This window comes from Myotis lucifugus, unplaced genomic scaffold, assembly GCF_000147115.1.
Source record: "Myotis lucifugus unplaced genomic scaffold, Myoluc2.0 scaffold_213, whole genome shotgun sequence".
Taxonomy (NCBI): Eukaryota; Metazoa; Chordata; class Mammalia; order Chiroptera; family Vespertilionidae; genus Myotis; species Myotis lucifugus.
In genome coordinates, this window is record NW_005871261.1 from 564,660 (window position 1) to 572,522 (window position 7,863).

Consider the following 7,863-nt stretch of genomic DNA (forward strand, 5'->3'; position numbering starts at 1 on the left):
AACAAGTGCAGTCAGTGAAGTAAGCTGGGGATGATTTATGTCTGAGGCAGTTGGCAAATAACGTCATCAGCAGCACAGCAGTGCGGTCTGAGGTGGATGTCCCTGTGGGGAAGCTGGGTTCAGAGAGGCCAAGTGACTTGTCCAAGGTTGCACAGCCTGTCAGTGTGAACAGAGCCAGGATGAGAACCCCGCTTCCTGGTTCCAAGTTCAAGACTTTCTCCCTATCCCATCACCTTGGATGCAGAAGCCACGCTGTCATTTCCCAGAGGGCCCAGCGCCACTCGCTCTGGAGAATTGTGGAGGGAGCGGGGGACAGAGGAAAGGTGAAGACAACCTCCCTGGGTGCACCTCACCACCTCTAGAGTCTCCCCACCCCTTTACCATGGCTCCTTCCCTCTCTGCTCTCTGGCCCTTTCTCAGCTAAACCCCCCTAAAGGCCATTTTGTGTGTTCTGGCCCAGTGAGCCCATCCCTCCATATTCTATTCTATCCCATGGCCAATGCCAATTCCCCAAAATCGAAGGTGGGAGGTTGTCCTGATTCAAACCTTCTGAATGCTCCCCACCCCATTATCGGACTCCATCCCTGTGGGGGCTGTCTTCACAACTGGGACTAAACAGTGGGGATGGACAGGCTGTTGGTACCCCCCCCACACACACACACACACATGCACACATGCCTTCAGTTAGAACAACCTCCTACATGCACATGAACACGCAAGCACAGACATGTGCACACATGCATAGACACATGAAGCCTCAAAAGCCAAGCCAGCTCATAGCCCCTCTAGACAGAGCTTCAATTCAAGAAACACCAGCCAGCCTCCAGAAGTACCTTGAAATTCCACTCAAATGTTTGTTGCAGCCCGACCGCTTGGCTCAGTGGTTGAGCATCGACCTATGAACCAAGAGGTCACAGTTTGATTCCTGGTCAGGGCACATGCCCGGGGTTGCAGGCTTGATCCCCAGTAGGGGATGTGCAGAAGGCAGCCGATCAATGATTCTCTCTCATCAGTGATGTTTCTATATCTCTCTCCCTCTCCCTGCCTCTCTGAAATCAATAAAAAAAATATTTTAAAAAAATGTTTACTGCAGACTCACAGGAAAACGAAGATTATATTCATAATATTTAACACTGAAAGCTCCTTGAAGACACTCGCTCTCCCCTCTGGTCCCACGCCCCAGGCTCCTTCTCTCTAACTCCAGATCCTCAAAACCTCACTCTCCTAATCCCACCTGCACTTTACCTACATCCCAGCCTTTCCCATGTAAATGTGGTCAGGTTTTCTAGCTTCTCAGCCCCTAGCTAGCCCTCCCTCCACAATTACTCTGTTCCATGGTGAGGTGGGGTGCGGGTGGGGCGAGAGGCTATGAATACTCAGGCCTTAGCATTTTACACACACACAAGTAAATGCACACACAAATCGATAAAGGGTCCATCACTCTTTGCCAGCTCCTGGGCCTCAGGGCATGCAGACCATGTATTCAGTCAGAACCTCATACCTTCTTCCTGCCCACCTGGCTTCCAGGCTGCAGTACTGAGTTAGGGGAGTGAACTGGGCATGGCATCCCAGGAACTCCAGCCCCATTTCTGCTTTGCCACTGCCTGGCTGTATGAGCCCAGAGGTGTCACTCAAATTCCCCGAGAGGCCATGAGTCTAAGAGGCAAGATGTGTACAGCCTTGCCAGCCAGATCCAGAGTCAAATGCGAGCTCTGCCACTTCCTTGCTGTGTGTCTTTAGGCAAGTGCACAACCTCTCTGAGCTTTGATTGCTTCATCATGAAATGGCATCTAATGATAACAACCTGACTGATCTCTGTGAAAACAAGATACTGTCTGGTTGTGAACACAATTATTTGGGGAATGTTTCTTCAAACATAAGGGCCACAAGTCTTCATTTTTGACAAGGTCTTCTGCTGCCCTAAAGGGAGTCAGTCCGGTGGGCAAGGGGAGGTGATGTGGAGTAGGAGAACCATAAAGATTTCAGCCCAACATTCTGAGGTTGGAATCCCAGTGCTGCCCTTCCTGACAGTGTGCCCTTCATCAAGGATCCTGGCTTCTTTCCTGCCTCAGTTTTCTTACCTGCAAAATGGGGATTATCATAGTGCCCTCCTAGAAGATTGCTCTGAAAATTATCCATTGTTCAGACAAAAAATTAAATATTTGCTGGACATCTGTTCTGTGCCATTCTCCAGGCCCTGGAGATGGAGCATGAAGAAACATACAAGGTTCCTGGCATTATAATGGGGAGACAGACAGTAGACAAGTAAATAAATAAATTACCCAGACATTACAGCTAACGATGAGTGCTCTGAAGAATTAAAAGACGGGGAGAGAGCTAACTTGGATTGGGTGGCCCAGAAGAGAGAATCTACAGAACAAGCCAAGAAGTGGGCCTGGCTTGTAATAGGTGCTCAATAAATAGTGCTAATTGTTGGTTATTATCACTATACACAGATGCACAGCTTGACCAGGAGGGGTTTCTGGGAGCTGACAGAGCAGGAGCAGGTCTTTGGGAAGGGAGAGGGAGAGATGTCTGGGGGTGGCCCCGCCGGAGGGAAGGCCTGGCCGGCGCTGGCTGCCATGCTGTTTCTGGAAGCTCCTGCGCCACCTCCTTCTCCAGCCCCCATCAGGCTTTCATTTCCTCAGGCGGAGGCTGAGTGCCAGCGCCCTGCTGCCGGCCAGGCCGGCACATCAGAGACTGGGACCATTTGCCGCTGGTTTCACGGGGTGTAAAGTGCTCAGCACCCATTAAAGCTAGAGCGGCTGCAGGGTGGGGGCTGGGAACCTGCCTAAAAGGCTCAGAAACACTTTGGAAAGAGCCAAGATCAGCCCTGATCCCTGGCTTTGCCCTGGAACTGTTTAATCTCAGCTTTAAAATGCCATGGGCCAGGCTGAGAGTTTGTAAAGGGGAAAGAACATATGATTCTCAGAGCCAGGATGAGTGAGGGGGTCTCCCTGAGAGCTCCCCAAGATGGGCAATGCAGCTTCCTGCCAGTCCAGCCCTCCATGGCAGCTAGTAGGCACTGTGTGTGGGGGTCAGAGGGGGGAGGGCGGGGGGGGGGCAGGAGAGGCACCCGGAGCAGCAGATACAGGATCTGCTTATCATCTACTTGAGGAAGGAGAAGAAATAAAATTCATTTGTCAAGTGTCTGCTAGGCACCAGGCCTGCCCATCTTTTCCCTCAGTCTTCACAGCAATGGATCAAGGCGGGCATTATCATCCTCACTGATCAGATAAGAAAACAGAGGCTCAGAGAAGTTTAGTAACTCACCCAAGGTGGGCCAGCCAATATGTGGCAGAGGCAGGACTCAAACTCTTGATGGGAGAACAGTTTATACCCGTAGAGAAGGGGAAGCAAAGCAGCTTGGAAGAAGCTGTTCTTCCCTTCTGGGGAGGTGGGGTAGAGGTGGGGGGAAGAAAGGGAACCCTGCCCAGAGACCAGGGAGTGGCAGATGTGCAATCAGGCCCTCTCCCACCCTGGACAGTGAGAGTGGGCACTTCCCTACACCAAGCACTTCCCGCGGACTTTCTCAAATAATCCTCTCCTCCTCCTCCCCAGGACCCAGTTACTAAAGTTATTCCCAGTTTGCAGCCAATGGTGACTCAGCCCAGATCATTCTGCATCCAGTGTTTGACCTGCTCACGACCCACGTGACTCGCAATCACTGAGACACACACCAGGTCAAGTGCCACCCTCCGTGTCCCAGGCACTCTGCACTTCCTGTGCACTTTTTCCATTCATCATCTCCACTGAGGATCTGAGCGAGCCTCTGGAATAGGGCGACCCGGGACCCAGGCTTCCATCAGCAGCCCCTCGGTGGCTGTGAGGGCCTAAGGAGCAGACGCAGGTGGCAGGAGGATATGGGGAGGGAGTCCCATGCTCGGGCTTGGGGAGGCTCAGCCTTAATCAGCCCTCAGGCACCAGGACCCTTAGCCTCAGCCTCCGGGAAGCAGCCCCCACATGTGTGACAGTTTGGATACATCCCACCTTCCATTCTTACCTGGAGGCAAAGGAATGGACTAGAAGGCCTAACTGACTTCTTTTTTGACCTGTGTCCTGGGTGTAAGACCACTGAAATAAGGCACCTTCAAAGGAAAAGGGGGTTGTGAACTGGTTTCCACGTGATTTGGAACTACTCGGATCCTTTTGAAAGGGGAAAATAATCAATCATTCCCAAAATAGCTGCCTTCATTGGAGGTAACTCAAATGTAGTGAAACAGTTTCCCAACAAGTTCCACTTCGTTCATTCATTCATTCATTCATTCATTGCACATTCTTTGCCTAAGCCCATTCCAGCCTAAGATGACATTATAGGTGATAAGAGGTTAGAATGAATATTGTTAGGGGAGGGGCCCATCACTCTAGTAGAGCCAGGGTATGGGGAAAACTCTAGAGTCTAGAAGATGAGGCTTGAGCTGCGCCCCAGAAGCTGCTGGGGAGCAGAGAGAGGGCATTTCAGGCTGGACGCATGGCATGGGCAAAGGAGACATTCCAGAAACCCTCTGGGGATCCATCTTGGCAGGGCCCAACCAAGGCCTCACCCCAGCTCCTTCCTAGAACTGAGGCCACTGGCACTTCCTGATAAGGTGTCATGATTTCCCTCCTTCCTTCCCAAGGATTGGCTCCCCAATTTGTGGGGATTTTATTAAAAACACACAGTTAATGGCTAGGAAAGAGGAGGCATTTTTGCCTTCTCTCTCCCCACCCTGAGTGCCCGCTCCCCCCCCCCCTCCCCAACTCCGGCTGGAATGTAGCCATCAAAATAAACATTAAATGCAAAATGCCCAAGCTGAGTTATTACTTGTGAGGGTGCTGGGAGAAAAATTTATAGCAACATTACAGTGTTTTGTTAGAAATCTCTTAATGTACCAAAATGGGAAGGTGTGTGTGTTTTTTATTAAAATGTTACACTCTATAAATCCGATCCGCAGGAAGGACACAGGTGGCGACTCGGGGACCCAGCTGAGGAAGCTGTCGCTTCTATCTTTGGGGCCCGCCCTGGTCCTGTTCTCCAGCTCTGGGAATAGCCTCTCCCCGGCCCTGCTCGCTCTCCTCCTCCTCCACACCTCTCTCCTTCCCTGGAAAAGAGCTAGCTCTTCCCACACCGCCCCCACCCCCCCAGGAGGAGAAGCCAGGAAGGGGCGTAAAGATCTTTGCCACACTTCCCTTGGCGTCAGGCTAAAAGTTGCAATTTTCTTAAAAGGCCTCTCTGAGCCGCGGGGCCCCTACAGGGCCTTTATGAAGTTTGTCTGACAGAGCAACATTTCCTGTTGGTCCATTTTCACAAATGGAGATTCTGGCTGATGCTGCATTTTTCGAGAGCTTAAAGTAAAAAAAGGCAACCCGTGTCTGCCCCTAGGCTTCTGCTGTGAGTGTCCTTCTTCAGGGGGTAGATGCTATCACAGGGGGCAGAACGGTGGTTTCATCTTCTCCCCTTAAGCACATGTGGGTGTGTCCTTCCTTAAAGAGAACGGGTCCACCTTCCTGACAGTGGCGGTAAATCGGTAAATCGGATTCCTTGCTTGGACCTGTGTTTGGGGGGCCCTGAAGGGGTATCTAGACTTGGAGGTATGCATTTGTGCTGAGTTAAGTGGTAGCCCCCCAAAAAAGATATGTCCAGGTCCTAACCCCCAGTACCTGCAAAGGTGACCTTATTTGGAAGCAACAAATATTTATAGTTCAGTTAAGTGAAGGACCTCCAGAGGAGATACGCCTGGGTTCTCCCGGTGGGCCCTAGGTCTGATGAGGTGCCCTTGATAAGAGACAGAAAAGGAGATGTGGAGAAGAAGGCCAGGTGAAGATCAAGGCGGAGATGGGAGTAATGAAGCCCCCCACCCCCCTTCCCCTGGGAAAGCCTGGAACCACCAAGAGCTGGAAAAGGCAAGGAAAGGTCCTCCTAGACCTCAGACTTCTTGCCCCCAGAGCTGCGAGAGAATACATGCCCGTCGGTGGAAGCCACCAAGTTCGGGGTCATGGGTTACAACAGCCCTGGGAAACTCAGAGAGCCCCTATCTGCCTGCCTCTCTGGTGGTTCAGAAGTGGCTCTCCGAGAGGGGGTAGCTGTCACTGATGCAAATGCTTGAGCGACATTGTATGTGTGGAGCCCTCACTCCTGCACAATGAGAATCTGAGAATCGGTCCCAGCATCTGGATGGGTGGGGTCATCAGAGACCCTCCCTGGGCCTGGTTCTCCAGCTCCCTGTCCTGTCACCCCAGCCGCTGATCTCACACACTGACTCCTGGGTCCCGCCTTCCTCTCACTCCCACCCACCTCCGTGGTGCCCTCTGTCCTCTGGGATCAACTTTGCAAATCATTTTGGAAACTGAGCTCTTTTTTAAAGCATCGAAAAGAGTCGAAAGGGCATGGAGCCCTGGTGGTCTAAGTTGTCTGCCTGCACACAGCTCGGTTCCGGGAACAGCTGAAAAGGGAAAGCAGGTCCTTTCGGAGCACTGAACATGTCTCAGAACTAGAGGTAGTGGTTGTCCAACATGGAGAATGTGTTCAATGCCACAGGTAGACTGGTGAGGTATTGCGAAGGAGGCAAATCCTGAAATGACTGGAATGGCCACACTTGGGAGTGAGCCACGTGGCCCCAGGGCCCAGGGAAGACGAGCAGCTGGGAAACCTGGAGGCTGGTCACTTGAACACCACTGGACCCGAAAGACCGTGTGGCTGCACGAACTGCCCATTCCTCCAAGCCCTGCAAAACCGGCTCTGTCCCAACAAGCGGAAAGACTGGAGCGAGGGGAGCCCTGCCGCGCGGATCTCTGAGCCCACCAACTTTCCTAGGAGATCAAACAATCCCAATGGGGCACAGAAAGGAGAAAGCTTTGCCCCAGGTCGCCTCACTGCAGGCCGGGGCTCGCACCCCGCTCTGCCTGGCTCTAGAGCCTGCGCGTTTTCAAACAGCCCTCGGAAAATGCGACTGGACCCGGAAACGAACTCAATTTAGAGGAAGCAGCTAGGAGTTCCCACGCTCCTGGGGGTGGTGGAGCAGTTGGGGAGGAATCGGCTGAGGGAGGAAGCTGAGGGTCCAAGGGAGGCCCCACAGCGCGTCTCCGCGGGGAAGCAGGAGGACACCAGCGTTCGGCTCTCCAGCCACCGTCCGTCCGGGTCCGCCGCCAGCTCTGCAGGATCTGCTTTTCCCTGTTGCTGGCGGGCGGCTCCTCTCGGTGGCCGGGACCTGCCTCCTTGGGCGAGAAGCGAAGGCGGATGCGTTGCACGGATTTGCAGAGGTGCGCGGGGCCCTGAACTGGCGCCCAGAATACGCACCGCGAAGGGACACCTGCAGCCCGGCTCCTGGGGCCCCGCCTCTGTCCCCAATCGATTTGATTGTTTCTTTCATCTCTGCAGCCACCGGCTTGGTTTTCCAAGTAGATTCACTTCATCTGTCACGTCAGACCCGGAGCGCGCATCTTAGTTTCCCCCCAGCGCTCGGGGTTGGTGAATCGCGCCGCGGTGCTGCGCTTCCCCCTTAATTCGCCAGTCAGCGGGCCCCTGCTCCCCAGGCCCCGACCCTCCCCCCCGGCCCCCCCCCGCACACACCCCTCGGCTGGGGTGGACAGGTGGACTCGAGAAGTGCGCACAGTCTCCCCGCACCTGTGCGTTATGGGCCGGGCTCCCCGCGTACCCGGGGATGCGACCAGGCCAGCTGTGCGCGTACAGGTCCCGGGGAGGGAAGGACCACAGGCGGGTGGGAAAGATAACGCGGAAATCTGGCCAATGGCGTCTACTGCTGGCCCTTCGGAGGGGGCTGGGAAGGCTGGGAGGCAGTGAAAGCAAGAAGAAATAAGAATGTAACCACCCCCACTTATTAAGCACCTCATACAATGCCAGAGCTGATTGAATCTGTCTCTCCT